We start from the raw sequence: 16022 nt of genomic DNA on the forward strand, positions 1-16022 counted from the left end.
TAACAGTAGGGTGTGTAATAGTCAACAGTAGGAATAGCTTAGGATTCAGAATCAATCACTTAGAACAAACTTTTTCAAGCAGCTCTACATTTTTGCTAGCTGCTTGTAGTGGCATCAAGAGAGCCATAGATTAGGGCCGTTCAACTGTTGATTTCAGTAACGATTTTTCAAAAATAAAAGCTACTGACCTATTTAAGGAACTGAATTGATTGGTTAAAAGAATTTGAGCAATGATGTGAAAGTGCGTGTGTGTGTGAAAGGTAATTATAAGCTTAGCATAGAAGTGGGAACCACTCAGTTAGAAACATTTAAAGTCTAAGTGATTAGGTACAAGATTTTTGTCTTGTTATCCTGACGATTGCTCATATCTGCATTATGGGCCACTAAAAATGACATCACTGAGGCAATGGCTTTGGTTGGGTCCCACAAACTGAAAGAATGATGAACTAGAAAATAAAGATTTTAGTAAATTCTTTCGGTGTTTACAAGCAAAAGGCAAAAACAAGCAATTTTAATCAACTTAGTAACCACAGGCCTGGATAATTTCAGTCATAAAAAAAAATTTAAAAACTGGCTGAATTAATTGGCCGACTGATTGATTAAGCTACCTGTAATGAATATGGATAACACCTGACAAGAGGACAAAGATAAATACGTAATGTCCAATTTGTGTCATCTTTATTCACGTGTCATATGTTTTGCTACAAACTGGCTTAACAGATTTGCTTTTATTTTGATTATTTTGTTGTTTTTTTTTCTTGACTTATTCAGTACACTGAGTTTTATTATCAACAGACATTAAAGCGTTGCCATCTGCACGCCGAACCCCGCAGATGCTGAACTAATGATGACTCTCCTTGCATTTTGCTTTTGTTCTACCTTCTCCTCCCCTTCATATGTTTTCTCTTGGCTGTTTGAAGGCATTTTGAGAGAAAAGCACCTGTCACTGATAAACAGGAAAAACAAATGGGCTCGGAGCTTGTGGAAGTAGATGGGTATTGTTTTTTATTGATTACCACTGACTTAGGTGACGGTGACAGGGAGTCTCCACTCATCAAGGCAGGTTATAGATTAGCTGCGGAGGAATAGCAGGAGGGGGACAAGGGGTCAAACATGCAAGCTAAAAGTGTTGGAATGTGGCCGAATGGAAAAGCAAAGCTGACACTGATAATGTGTAATGTGCAGTTAATTTTTCTCTGGATGGAAAATAGGCTGACACTTTGTTCTAAACCCTGTCATAAAACCTAATATATTGAGAACCATACTAAACTGGGGAAGGGGGGGGGGGCTTTCACAAAACTAATAACACCCCAAACATTCCAAAAAAAAAAGATTCAATATTCAAACTAAAACAGCAGTTCAAGGCATGTCATGACTGTCCAGTTTTGTGTTATTTTGTTTGCTTTCCTTTTACTTGCAATTAACTTTCTCGTTGCCATAATCGGTATAATGCTGCTCAGCTAAACCTTATTGAGATTATGTTGTGTTTCTTTCCTTATGCATTACAAAGTCAGGTGGACGGGTACTATTGCTGCTGCAGTGTCAGAGTCTACAGTTTGATATAGGTGTTTCACTGGTAATCCCTGTACAGTTTGACTAACCGTCCTTCTGTTGCAGAGGTCTGTGCAGAGGACACCGGTCCACGCAGAGGTAGGTGAGCCAGATGACATTTTGAACTCCTGCAAGGACTGAATCACAACAAACACCTCCCCACCGGACGTGTGGTGGGATCAACAATAATTCACACGGACAGAAGGGCCTGACAGCAGGAGTCCGCACACAAGCACGACTCCACCTCCTCTCCCTTTTTTATTTATTATCGCTGTCATGCTTCGCACCCCTAACAAATTTGAGAGTTGCCAAATAAAATGAATAAAGAGCACATCAAGTTCAAGAATACTACTGTAACAGAAACTTGTTTATTGTAAGAGAACCTGAAAAGGCAGNGGGGGGGGGGGGACTCTTAATGGGACAGTTCAGAGCTTTTGAAGTGGGGCTCTGTAGAAAGGTTACAAACGATTAATATCCTACTTTTTATAGATAGCTCTTTGAACAACCTTGGTTTAGTGAAATAGAGTTTAATTCTGCCAAAATAGGCACTCTAAATTCTAGTCCAAGCCTGGCCAAGACCAAAAATATTACAGCTGTTCAAGCAAACACTATTTAAAAGAACTAAAATCCCTTTCACCGTTGTCAATTTCCAATTACATGGTTAGTCTGGCAGAAATATGAAGATATTTTAGGCACAAGTGCAACAGGCTGCCATGAGGGGTTAAAGTTAACAAGCTGTAGAAATGTAAAAAACTAACAAAAAAAATGGGAATTTACAATTCAATTTCTGGCAGTGTAATGATTTCTAAACTAGTGCTCACATGAACCTTTGAGATTTGACTTGTTTTAAGACAACAGCAAACTACTTTGGACCTGGCTTCACCTGGACGAGCCATTAGCTTGTCATTCTGGTCAGAATTAAACGCTAGTTTCCAAAAAAAAAAAAAAAACCACCACACCAATGAAAAACTTTTTTTTAGATTGAAGTTGTTTTAGGATGGTGACAATCTATTTTTGTCTTGGCTGCACTCAGCCTCGCTGTTAGCCTATCAGTCCAGTCAGAATGACATTCTGTTTCTCCAAACTGAGGTCATTCAAACAGCTATATACAAGAGGCAAGATATTAACTGTTGATAAAATTTACAGAGGACCCCACTTCAAAAGATCTGGGCCACATTTTTAAATTCCGAAGATTTCTCTTCCCGGCGTTGCTCTCCTCATTTTTCTAATAAGGAGCTGAATGTAAATGTGTCTTTGCTTCTCACTAGAGAGAATCAGTATGTGTCTGCTTAACACCAAAGTGTTTAAAATGCCCGCTGAGTGCCCCTCTGTGTTTCCCCCTCCCAGCTCCTCCTCTTTTCCTTTTTCCCACTGATGTATATTCAGAAGACAGAACATTATGACCGTGGTTCGTGGCTGATTGAAACCGTTTGATGCGGCCTCTATTCCCGAACGCATGGAATAATTCCTCATCACACAACGGTTCGCTTACACCTCCTCTTACAGAAGCGATGAGCTCATTTGATCTAAATGCACCAATCCCAATGCATTTTTATTCCTCTTGCTGTTTATTTTTATGTGGGCCAAATCCCTTCTTCGCCTTCAGGACCCATGAATAGCGCATCAATCATGGCTGTGAGCGTGTTAACAAAAACACACACAAGAAGGTTTGGAAATCATCAGGGCATGTCTCTGTATCTGTGCCCAGCCCTTCAACCATGTACTACTGACTCTCACCTCGTTTTTTTTCTTTCTTTCTTTTTGCAACACAGACATGAAACGAGTTGGAAATAACAGCTCTGTGTTTGCCAGCGAGTCTGAATGGCCGAGACATGTTAGCTTTGAAGGCTACTGACGTGGAATGATGTTTGCTGACAGAGACCACGCTAAATCACATAGGAGGAGTCTTTTCTTTTGTCTTCTGTCTTGACAGTAAAAGGACACCTCTGCTTAGTTGGCCTACTTCGCCCCTTTGGCACTGAAGAGCACCAATTGTTTCCCAAGTGTAATGATCGTATTTGCTGATAAGACATCTCAGCTTTTATGTGATGCTAAGTTAGTCGTTTGTCTTACAGTTTTAGGGAAAAAAAGCAAGAATTCTTATGCAAAGACCAAATCTTGGAGCAAAATGTACCACAAACTGGCAAAGTTTCTTATAAATCGATTGCCAAATAAATAAGTAAATAAACATTAGTTGCTGATTTTGGTTAATAGAAATATGCAATTCCAAATTTTAACAACACTTTTGTTATAAATCGAACCCTTTAACACCCCAAACAACTGCCAAAAAACAATTCCACTGTCAGTAACCACAAGCGAAGACTAATACCATTTGCTGGGATCAATTAGGCTGATTGGCTGAAGCTCTGTCCTGGCCAGCCCAGGGGGTTGGCAGTTGCAGACAACTTGTCCAATTAAGTGAGCACAAGCACTTGCCAATAATGGGTGAATAATGGGCCTTAAGAGGAGTGTGATTTGTCTCCAGTGTTCAGCAATGGGGAGGCAGTCATTCAGTGTGTGAAAACCATAGATTTCTCTTTGCAGATCACGATCGATATCACCCCCATGGTTTTGACAATAGCCTTAATGAAGGATTAGACTGTAAAGATGCTGGTATCCTGGGTTGATGCCAATAGTTATGTCCAAACCAACTCTTTGTGTCTACAGTGTCCAAATGTCAAATTATGGTCCTCAGAAGAGATGGAGGCAAAATGTTCCAGTTAGTAATAAACCCTCCAGATGCTGTGGTTTAATGTGGTAATTGGATAATGTTAAGCTGCAAAGCATTTGATGCGTGTGTTACCTTTTCTAGCAGGTGAAAATCTGAGATTTGTTTTTCTCTTGTTTCATGGTGGAAAGGAATAATCAATTAATATTGCATCTATTGTAGATGGCTTTTTGAGCAACCTCAATTTGGAGAAAAAAACATTATTTCCGACCAGACTGATGAGCTACCAGCTAGCCTGAGCAAGGCTAAAACCAAAGTGGATTGCTGCCATCTAAAAACAACTCCAATCTCAAACATTTTATAGTGGTTCATGTGATCACTATTTTATATACCTCCACATTGCCATTATGCATTGCCAAACGTTTCTCTTAAAACAGCTATTTAGATCTTAAAGAGGTAGCGGGAGGTTGGAGCTTTGGTGCAGCCTGGGGACTTCAGGCAGGAGTATCATGTTTCTGCCAAAAAAATATATATATATTGGGCAAATTGATGGTTGGGTAAATATTTATAATGTAGCATTTGTTAGTTTGCTAATGATTGTCAGAGCAAGGCTAAGACCAAAGTGGATTGTTGCCATCTTAAACAACTCCAGTCCTAAAAGTTTAATAGTGATTTTTTTATGAACAACCACATTTACACCACTAGTATTTTCATCTTACACAATCATGTCCACACAAATATTAGGATATTCTGACTGGAAGTGTCCCAGGCTGTACAATAAGAGCTAATACTGGATGTTGTCACTATTTGCACTTGCAAGCAATAATTAAATAATACATAAGTTCTATGTAAATAACTGTGTAATGCTTAATTGACAGCAGTGTAAAGGTTTATGAAAAAGTGTTTGCAACAAAGAGAATGATTTTTTTTCAGACTTGTGTTGTTATAAGATGGCTGCATGACTTTGGTCATGTCTTTGCTTTGGCTAGCAGTTAACTCATCAGTCAGGTCAAAATTAACCCTATTTCTATTTCTCAAAATTGGTTGTTCAAATAATTAACTAGAACAGATAAGATATTATTTCCACATACCTTTACATTAAATGAGCTCAATCTTGATGCTAGACTTGTTCAGTGAAACGATAACTATCAGGTAAAAAAAAGGTTAGAAACAGTCACTGTTTTTTCCCTCAGGGTTTTCCTTTTTATGCCTTGAATAATAGTCAATAAGCAGTTGAAAGGCTTTGATTTCCTCTGGCATCACACCCAGTGCCTTTTTCCCTCCTCTTTCTTTCATTCTCTCAACCTCTTTTGTTGACATGCCTTGCACTGGTAGGTTTCTTAATGTCACAGGTAAGCAACCGTAAATTCAAGTGCGGTGTCTGACAGTTGTCTGCTTAATCCCTCACCCTTATTATAAGCTTGTTAGCAGCATCACCACCTGATCACAAGTCTGGTGAAGGAGATGCCACAAAACTGCATCCAAAAAATAGAAAAAGTGAAAGACAATACACAAGATGGATGAAGATTTCCAACTTTGAATTGCTATTTTATTTCTCTTGTTTCAATTTTTCAATTTTCTGCCTTATGTAATTTATGAGAGTAATACAAAAAGGTCAAGCTATATTTGAGTAAGCATTGTGGTAACACTTTTTTATTTGTGTGTATATATATATATATATATATATATATATATGTATATAAAAGAGTTACCCCAATTTCCCCCTCTCAACATGGTCTTTTCTTTGCCTTTTTCCTTTCTCACATACATCTACCTCCCAGGTGTCTGTCTCCGTCCAAGCGTGCACACAACACATCAGGGTCAGCAACAACATGGATGACATTAACACGAAATGCACACTTGTGTGACCACACAAGCGTTCCCCCGTGAACACATTCCCTTGCTGATACCTTGGCTGTCAATCACGATGGCCTGAGAATTGTGTGCATCAGCGTGGCAACAAGATGACAAAAATGTGTGCGGCTGCATACTTCCCCCTCCTCCCTCCGCCTATCTCCTCTTTACCTTGTGCCTCCGCTGTCCGTCCTTTTTGGAAGATTGTAGAATCCCCGTTTCATGAGACGGATCTTGCTTTTTATGGCAACTTTTGCAGTTCGTAAAGAAGCACTGCTGTTATTCTTAAGACCTAAATGAAAAAAATATATAGGCAAGCTAGTGACATGTACAATCTCACTATCATAAGATGCATTTAAACAACAGGGCTATGTGAGTTTTCAGTGACCAAATTGCCATGCGGTTACCGGCAGGGCTTTATGGGAGAAAAAGTAATTTGCTGCGATAAATCTCAATGACCTCGTGAATCAAGCCAGAATAAACAAGGCAGGAGCAGCAAAGGAGGCCGGTAAGAGCTGCCTGGAGATTCACTAAATGGTATTCTGTTACTAACTAGCCAAATAAATGAATAAAATATTGTGGCAGCTCGTCTTTTTCGTGGTGTTTCATTGTCAAGTGTTTTGGCACAAAACTTGTGAAAGCCCTTGCACATCAAATGACTTGATGATCTGGAAATGTTCTCACTTCTTCAAAAACATTAATCCGGCCCCTCAAAGACTTCACTGACATGCTTCCAAACAACAAGCTGCCTGCTTTAGGCTGTCAGCAAGTAAAACCACCTGTCATACCCCACTGCCAAACCCTCTCCAGTAGGTAGCAGTGCTACTCAAGCTGCTAATGATAATGACAGCAATCAAAACATTGGCACTAATGCTGTTAATAGTGAGGATAGCACTAATGAGGACACTACCTGGGAGGCTGTTTGCTTAAGCTGTTTTCCTGGTTCACCCTCTGGGACCGGAGGAAGATGGTCTGATATCCTGTTGCATCGTACCCCCTGTGGCATCCTCTGTGTCCTGAAAGGCCTTCCTCTGTGCTGGCTAACGGCTAATACACACTGATAATTACAAGCAGGGGAAATGAGGTAATAGCGAGACAGTCTCAAGGGGTTGGGATATGCACCCCTGCCTCACGTATCTCCCTGGTACAACCTCGGCCCCTTCCTCCCCGGTGGTTTCAAGCAAGTTTCTGAACAGTGACTTTTCAGCTGAAAACACACAGAGGTGTGCAAACAGGAAGGAAACAGGCATGTTGTTATTCTCCCCAGCTCCCAGCCTCCGAGTCCAGCAATTAAAACTTGAAGTATTAGTCTGCAAAGGGGCTGCATTAATGATTAACGTGGTAGCAGAATTGCAAAAGCAAAACCAGAGGCAGAGAGGACCTCTTATGCTTGTCCATGTTGATTAAAGCTATTCATGTACAGTATTTTTTTCTGTTTTCCTACAAAAATGAGAGAGAGGGAGGGAAGGGAGAGGTTAGGGGGATTACAATGTAGTGGGACTACCTTTGTAATGCTAAATCCCATTCTAAATCTGCCAGAACTGATTGGTCATCAAAAGCATCCATTTACAAAACCGAGGGATCAGGGACTGGCGTGGGGATGTGGGGGTGGACAAAGCAAGACAAGGCGCTCCCAAATGGCAAACGCTGGATGGATAAAACCAAAGCCTGATTTGTTGGGCCTGTACAGAAAAAAAAAAAAAAAGGATAATGCTTTTCCTCGCATCTACTGTTTTCACTCTCTATCACCACAGAGGGGGCAAATAATCATCAGTACAAGATTGAGCTAGAACAGAAAAAAAAAGTTTGAAAAGGAGCCCTACTGCCTCCATTTGGCTCAGATATGTGGCAGTTGCCCTTTAAGAGTGAGATTCTGCAGAGTCCAATTGTGGACGGGAGCCCGATCCCCTGTTCAGTCATTAAAAGCAGTTTCTAGAATGGCATCCATCTGCTGCTCCCTCATTACTGCTGTGAGTGATGGTGGTAATGCTCCTAAATACGATACTGGCAAATTGTCACTGTGACCTTTGACACAGGAAGTGACCACAAGCCAGCTAATGATGCCAGTTTGTGGCATCATTATGCCCTTTCTTTCTTCTCGGCTTTCTTCTAAACTAAATCTTTTTCTTCTGCTCTCTATCCTTAGCTGCGGTGTTCGCTCCCATTAATTACCTGCTTGCAGAGAGGTTCTGCATTAGGCCTGCCAGGACACCAACAGAAGTAGAGCATGCTAGAAAGTCTCTCAGTTCTTACAGCTTGTGAAGAATGTCTTACAGCCCTAGACACACAAACCCACACATACACACAAAATGCAAACAATCAAAACGGTCTTTGTTGTTTGCTTCAAATACACACAAACAATGCTGCTAACCAACAATTTCATATGCATGTGGCTATAAATCTGAATATGTAAATACAGTATAACAAGGCACACTAACTTGTGCATAAACAGGGTTATTACTCATCACTCCGAGTGTTGCAAAGTACCTTAGTATTTATCTAGAAGAGATAAGTGTACAGTACACTAAGTATGAACCCATTTTCCCCACTGACACACACCCTCATCGCTAACACCCTTTTTGTCTTTTTTGCAATTCCTCCTTATGTGTCTCTCTTCTCCTCCTCCTCTCCTCCCTAGCTCCCCTGTTTTGCTGTCTCCCTAAGGCATATCCCAGAGAACCTGACTGATCCGCCGGCTGTTTGTTTGGAGTGCAGTTGTTAGGGAGCATGGGTACCTTGAGGCACAGAGATGGAAGGCAAGAAGAGGTATTTGAGGCAAAGGGGGAGCAGGAGGAGGGTGATTGAGATGCTGTTTGCAGACATTTTAAAGGAGAAAGTCCAACACTACCAAACATTCAGTGCAGCTACTACCACTAGAACTAGAACCCTTAACCCCTAACCTTTTTTTTCCGCTTTTAGCCAAATTCCATCATGGAGCTCTGTTTAAACCAGTCAATAGCCCTTTTCACAAAATAAGTCTGAAGTATAGCCATCAAAGACAAGTCCCCTTTTAAGCTGGCTTTGGCTGTTTTAGAAATCACCAATGGAGCTGACCACGTCCCGCAACGATGTGACCTTACATGCCGAAGCCAGCATCATGGAACCATATGAGATGCAAAACAATGAATAAAATGTGTGTCAGACATTTTTGATTTTAAATCTCATGGCCATTTCATCACACAGACCTTCTGTCATTGTGAAATAATGCCCTCAAACTGCGATGCCAGTTTACCTTTACACACACTGACCACTTCAGCCTTGTGACTACCTCATAACAGCAGTTGAATAGCATCAACCGCTATGCTGCATATGCCATTATATAAATCACACAAGACAGCAAGACCGTGTCTAAGAGGCTAATGTGACTCTCACAAGTTGAATAATAGAGAACTTCTATTGATTCTTGAAAATGTTTTGTTTTTCATCTGAGTGGCTTTCTAAACAGTTTCCAACATGAAAGTAGCATGTCACACGGTAAAAAAAGCTTATTCTATTATTGTGCATGTTGACATCCCAATTTAAATAAAACCAAGTGGAATTTAAAAAAAAAATAAACATGCTTTTGATTTGAATAGGGTTTTCCATTGGAGTGTTCACTGCAATATAGAGGAACGCTCAACTGTATTTAAGCGATAAACATCAACCAACAGGAATCAGCTAAAAGGTTTTGCTTAGGCTAAAAACAGCACACAAATACTTGAACATTCATGACAAATAGCACAACTCTGGCAGACACTGTGATTCTCCCCGTTACTAAGGAAACCCATACACAAACACACACTTGTTTCACATGACAGGAACACAATAAAAGGGACAGTCTAATCCCATAAAAGGTGTCTTTGTGGTATATGAAGCCACTGCACAGCGGTCTGCTTTACTTTACTGGTAATTATCAGACTCTGCCTGGGAGACAGAGACATTAATGCTACGTTACGCAGCACAGGAAGGACTGGGGACACTCAGAGGAAGCAAGGAAACCAAAAGGGAGAGGTGAAAAAAAGCCTATGAGGGCTTATCATTTAGGGTTCATTCCTCTCCAAACACAACAGAAGGGAAGGAGGAGAGTTTGAGGAAGAGAAGGTTTTACAAGATGAAACCTTTCTGAAATGAATCCAATTCTGCCCCGTGGGATTGTCAGGAGAAGAACGATTGTCGGCCGCAAAATGAACCAAATCTAGTGCAGAAATGCAGTCCACTTTGTGATTCAATTTCATTATTCCACCTTTAATTACTTGCCCAATTTGGGGCTATAGCACGCTTTGATTAAAATGGACACTATTTAATAACCCCGGCCCTCTTCAAAAAGGAACGCACCTTGAAGATGGAATAATTAAAGCAGCGGGGAGATAAGATTCATATCACCCTCTCTAACTTACTCCCTGCAAATTGGTTGTGCTCTAAAGAGAAAGTTCAGTGAGTCAGTGTAGGGAGAGAGCAACAATAGACGAGGGAGATGAAAAAAAAGAGCGATATTGAGTGAAAGAGCGAGCGGCGGAAAGGTTTGATGGACAAGTAGCAGGGCTGAGCAAAGTGTAAGAGGATTTGCGAGGAAATGGAAAGCAGGTGCTGATTTGGTATTGATTTAACCAATCTAAGGACTCAAAGTCATGAGGTGTAACACCTAAAAATCCTTGAAAACATGCCCTTCCCTGCATTGCAAAGGGTAAACGAGTTGAAGAATGTGAACGGTTTAGCAGGGTTGACTTTGCTTGAGTCCAGTGGTGCCCCCCAGGAGAGGAAAGGGGTGGGCAGCTATTTAAAGACAGGGACAGACAGCAGTCTCCCCTTTCTACTCTCCCCAAGAAATGAGGGGAGAGAAGTGGGGCAGGACATTTCCAGCGTCCTCCACGCGGACACAGACACACACACACACTGAAGCCAAATGTGCTCAAGCTGCATCCGAGGCTCTCATTTGCTTTTTAAGGGCACTTTGCATTTAGAGAGAAAGGACTGGACATGTTCGTACCTCCGCTTATTCATCCCCCGTGGGCTTGAGGTTATGAGCCAAAACACAAGTGTGGGAGTTATTCACTTCCTGTCTCCACGTTTTAGATGTTGGAAAGGGCTTTTAACAAGAGCGTTGCATCCACGCTGAATTAGGCAAGCCTCACTTTGGAAGCAGACAAGAAAATGTCTTTATTTTTCCCGACATTAACAGCATATCCGCGTGATGGAAGTGTTCGCGGGAGCACATGAGTGAGAATCGTGTGCTTGTGCGCTTCTGGAACAAGAACTAACCTGCGCGCCCTCACGGCCTCACCTAGCGAGAGTGCCATGGTTTGTTAAGCTGGCAAAGATGATAGGGCCTGACATCTATTTACTGCAGTCACGCAAACACACACGGGCGCACACAAATGGCCCACTTTGGCCAACGGGATCACCTCTAGCTATTTTATGACTTTCTCGCTTTGACTCTTTTCCTCCCATTACACCACCCCCGACACACACCTCCCCACCCCCACCCCTCTCATGTCGTTCTTCTCCCTCAGTGCCTAGATCCCAGTCTGAAACGATTAGTGTCATACCTGGCTATCAGGTTGAAACATGGAGGAGGTGATGCTTTCGGATGAGCTTCACATAAATACCCTGTAATCTGCCCTCGCAAAATGGCTCAACGTGCATAATATATGAGAAGATCCAAATTTGATAAATGATTTTAAAAGACGCTAAAAGCGTCAAGTTTACGTTTCAAATAATTATTTCAGATATTAGGTGGTAAAGTTCAGTAGATTCAGTAGATTCAGATTTTCAGTGTACACCATGTGCTCAGATATTCAGCACTTTGACCTGAGTTTCATTTTCTAACTCTTAAAAAAACAATATATTTAAATGTCAAATTTGATTCTTTTAAATCAAGACACTTTTGCCGAGGGGGTGGATAAAAGGATTTTAGGAAAAAGCTTCAATTCATAGTCAAAGTAATGGAGGCTGAAACATGACAACGTCCCATTAACATCCACAAGCTGACAAGTCGCACAAAAAAAAAAAAAAAAGGATCTGAAGACGGATGTTTTAAAGTTAGATTAATCAACTATAGACACAAGCCAAAACTTTAAGTAAAGCACATGAAGGTAGAGGAGGCGTACTAAAATCAGCTGGTGTTGTTAAGGATTGGCTTGTTAGACCTTTTTCTGGTACAAGACAAACTGACAAACTTGACCAACAGTTAGCATAAATGCTAACTTAACACTGAAATTACCTAAGAAAAGCTAACGCAATTAGAGTTGGGTTTATTCACTGGAAATTTGTATGCATATCAATCATTTCAAAGTTATGAAAAGAAACAGTCATGTTTTGATAATTGCAACTATTATTTACAGCTATCATACTATACTGTATTCCTCAAGGTTCAGCATAGAAAAAAAAATAAAGACATGAAAGCACACAACTTTACTGTCAGAGCTATAGTAACTGCAAGGACACTGCACAGCTGCTACGCTACTGATTCTTAAAGTGGGAGCACAGATTATTGTTAAATCAATACTTACCATTTGAAAAATAATTCAGAATTGTCCTTGTGTGCAATGTGATGCATTTAAAAAAAGATTATAACTCCTACCCATGAGGGTCCTTAGGTCTTTATTAGCCTGGTCCGCATGTGAGATGTTTTTGATCACATAAATGAAAGTGCAACTGCATTGTTACCCTTACACATACTGACCACTTCAGCCCTGTGACTACCTCATAACAGTAGCATAGTAACATAAACCTCACACAGAGACAGCGTTGCTATGTTTAATGTTGGTCTGTCTTTTAGCTATTTGGCTTTTTTTACACGTCTCTCACGTCTGTCCAAAAAATGATTACTGTCCTCTGAAAATTGTCCTTTTCCTTAAAGTTTAAGTGGACAGCTGAGTCTTGGCCTGAAGGGCTGGCTCTCCTGTGTATTAAAGAAGGCCAAATAAGCTCTAATGGTGCATCTGTCCCATCATCTGAGACCCAGGTCCTTCACTGCAACAACTGTCTGGTTGTTTTTCTGGCTTTTGATGTTGACAGGTGTCTTTGTTATCACCACCGTATTGATACATATTGTTACTGTTTTTCTCAAAGTGCATAAAATTAACTTTTCTTTTGAAGAACTTATCACCATCAACACCTGGTGGCGGTGAGAAGGTATTTTAGCTTCTCCCCATTGGTTCCTTGTAAAATTCTGAGCCAAATTTAAAATCTTACTTCTAACACACAAAGCTCTCAGCCACCAAGCTCCATCTTTCATTAAGGATCTCATTGTTTTGTATTTTCCTAGCAGAGCACTTTGATCTCAGACTGCAGGTTTACTTGTGGTTCCTAGAGTTTCTAAAAGTAGAATGGGAGGCATAGCTTTCAGGTACCAGGCTCCTCTCTGGTGGAACCAAATTCTAGTTTCTGTTTCTGAGGCTGACCCTCTGTATACTTTTAAAAATAGGCTTAAGACTTTTCTTTTTAAGAAATCCTATAGCTAGGGTTGGTTAGCGTTTCTTGAGCTATCCTGTAGTTATGCTGCTACAGGCAGAGTAATGAAGGACAAACTGACCACATTTCCTCACTCTGCTGCTGTCTTCATTCTCTCTGTGCTCCATGTTTGTATTGGCAATCAGTGCTGTCATTGCTTGTGTTTTTCTTCCCATAGAACCCTCACCTGGACCAGTCATTCTGTGTTTGTCTGTGCCTCTTTCCTGTCCTCTTAAACCGCGGCTGGTTGAAGCAGATGGCCGCTCTTCCTGACCCTGGTTCTGGTTCTGTAGGAGCTTTCTTCCAGTTAAAAGGGAGGTTTTCCTTTCCACTGTCACCAACTTGCTTTTCAGGATGGGATATTTTGACAAAATGAAGATTCAACACAATCTGCTGGCTTCTTTAGATAGATAACTTTTGCTATCTGGCAAATTATAATGTACTATGTTATAAATGTCTTGTATTATAATAGGAGTTGTATTGATTGTAACAAGATCTACATTTGGATCTGAATTGGACTTTTTTGTGTTGTTGTTTAGTGCCCCAAGAGGACTTTTGCTTTGATTTGGTCTTATATAAATAAAGTAAACTACATTTGCATAACTTTATTTAATTAACTTCATTTAATTTGAATTAAACTGATAGGAACATCTCACCTCTCAGAGATAGTTCGACTCGGAAAACCCATTCGGATATACCACTTTGCATGTGCCTTCTGTACATTTTCAGTCAAGCTATTACGGATAAAGCCCGATATGCATCCGCGAGTTTGCAGCAGTAAAACATGCAAAAGATGGCCCCCATCAGAGCTAAAGGCCCATTTAAATTTTATATGTGGTGTTTAGCCTGCTTAAGCATTTTACAAGGGCTTTCGGAGTTCTCTCTGAAAGTGATCCAAATGAATCAAGCAGGGTGGGAGCCTAATGTAGAAAGATGGTTGGAGGCAGCGAGGGAAATCACAGCTTTTTTACCCCTGGACTCAAGCAGATCAGCGGCGTCTGGGTCAGCACATTTGAAGTTAAAATCAGTCTTAAATGGGTCTTCAGACTCCCTCAAATAAAGCCGACAGACAGTGCTGACCTTTTCAAACCACACCGTCTGCAGCATAAAGGGGGCTGAGACGCGGGAAGTGAGGAGAGATTGAGCACCTGACCGCCAAGGCTAAAATTCCTAATTGAAACTTTTCAGCTTGTTTTCTTTTCCGCCGTTTTTTTTTTTTTTTTTTTTTTTTTTTGGAATTGAACAAAACTCTAAATGAAATCAAAGGTTTAGCTGTGAATTGGATTCCATTTGTTCCCTGTGATGTTTACAGCCAATTGTAAGCTAAAGCAGAAGTAAGAAAGATGGACGTTATTTTGAAGTTTGTTTTTTTTTCTTTTTTTTTTCTGCATCATCCAATTAAATTTAATGACATGAGTGCATGTCTGAATCGTTTGAAGTAGTTTTTGCCGGTGAAACGGAACAGAAGAGGGCCGAATCCAAAGACCCGAGGTGTCATATCTCTCTTTGATTTAATGACCCCTACAGCTTGTTAATTCAATCAATCCAAAGAGTTCAACCGAAACCTGAAGCAGAAGGAAGGGGAAAGACCTCAGATCATACAAGAGAGAAAGTTTTGTTTTTTTTTGTTTTTTGTGGCAGTTTTTAGTCTTGGATGAACTCCCAAGTGTCCGTCGGTGCTCATTTGTGCAAAAGAAGCTTTTAAGTTGGACAGTCAGATATTGTTATTGCCGGCCCCCCATGAAAGGTGGGTGATGATGCAATTGCCTGTGTCTGTTAGCAAAATAGCTCATGAACCACTGAATGAATTTTATTGAAATGCTCAAAAATTAATCATTGGATATACATCTACAGTTGATTAATATTTGGCGTTCCCCTGATTCAAGATGGCTGCAACAGCTAATCAAACTAAGAAAACCCCAAAATGTCTATAATTCAGTCATGTTTACCAATAATGTGCTAAAATTATGTTCGGGAAAAGCTGAAAGTTGTCCCCATCACATAGACTGAGCACTAACAGGTTGTACAGCATCTTTGTTTAAAACTTTGGCATTAACTGGTGGAGTGAACTCTGTCTGTCTGTTAGCAAAATATCTCACAAGCCACAATTTGTATTTTAATGAAACTCCCATAAAGTAATAAATGGATGTACCTCGATAACTGATTAACTTTTCGAGTCAACCTGAGTTAAGATGGCTGGCACAATTTACCAAACGTTAGAAAACAAAAATGATTACAACCCAGTCAATTTTATAGATATTGAGCTAAAATCTGGTGTGGTAGTAACTGAGTGCAGTTCACTTCACATACTCTCGACTGCTGACAGATCACAAAAGATCCCTGTTTAAAACTTTGGCATGCAAGGCAGCAAGCAACATGCATTCCTTCAAGAAGCGCCAGTTTCATTTATGACTGGACTTTGTGGAGGAGTCGGGCTCGCCGGGTTCCTATAAATCTCCTCCCGCCGAGATAAAGTGTACAGTATGAGTTATTTGTTTATGCATGACATCCCTTGGCT

At 40.6% G+C, this 16022-nt stretch overlaps 1 protein-coding gene across 5 annotated transcripts in view; it reads right to left on the reverse strand.

Moving 5' to 3' along the window:
* The window catches only part of pcdh7b (protocadherin 7b), a 152582-nt gene that overhangs the window by 41803 nt on the left and 94757 nt on the right, over positions 1-16022 (reverse strand). The gene's annotated exons all lie outside the window — the stretch shown is intronic.

This window comes from Kryptolebias marmoratus, linkage group LG7 (genome assembly GCF_001649575.2).
Source record: "Kryptolebias marmoratus isolate JLee-2015 linkage group LG7, ASM164957v2, whole genome shotgun sequence".
NCBI classification, from domain to species: domain Eukaryota; kingdom Metazoa; phylum Chordata; class Actinopteri; order Cyprinodontiformes; family Rivulidae; genus Kryptolebias; species Kryptolebias marmoratus.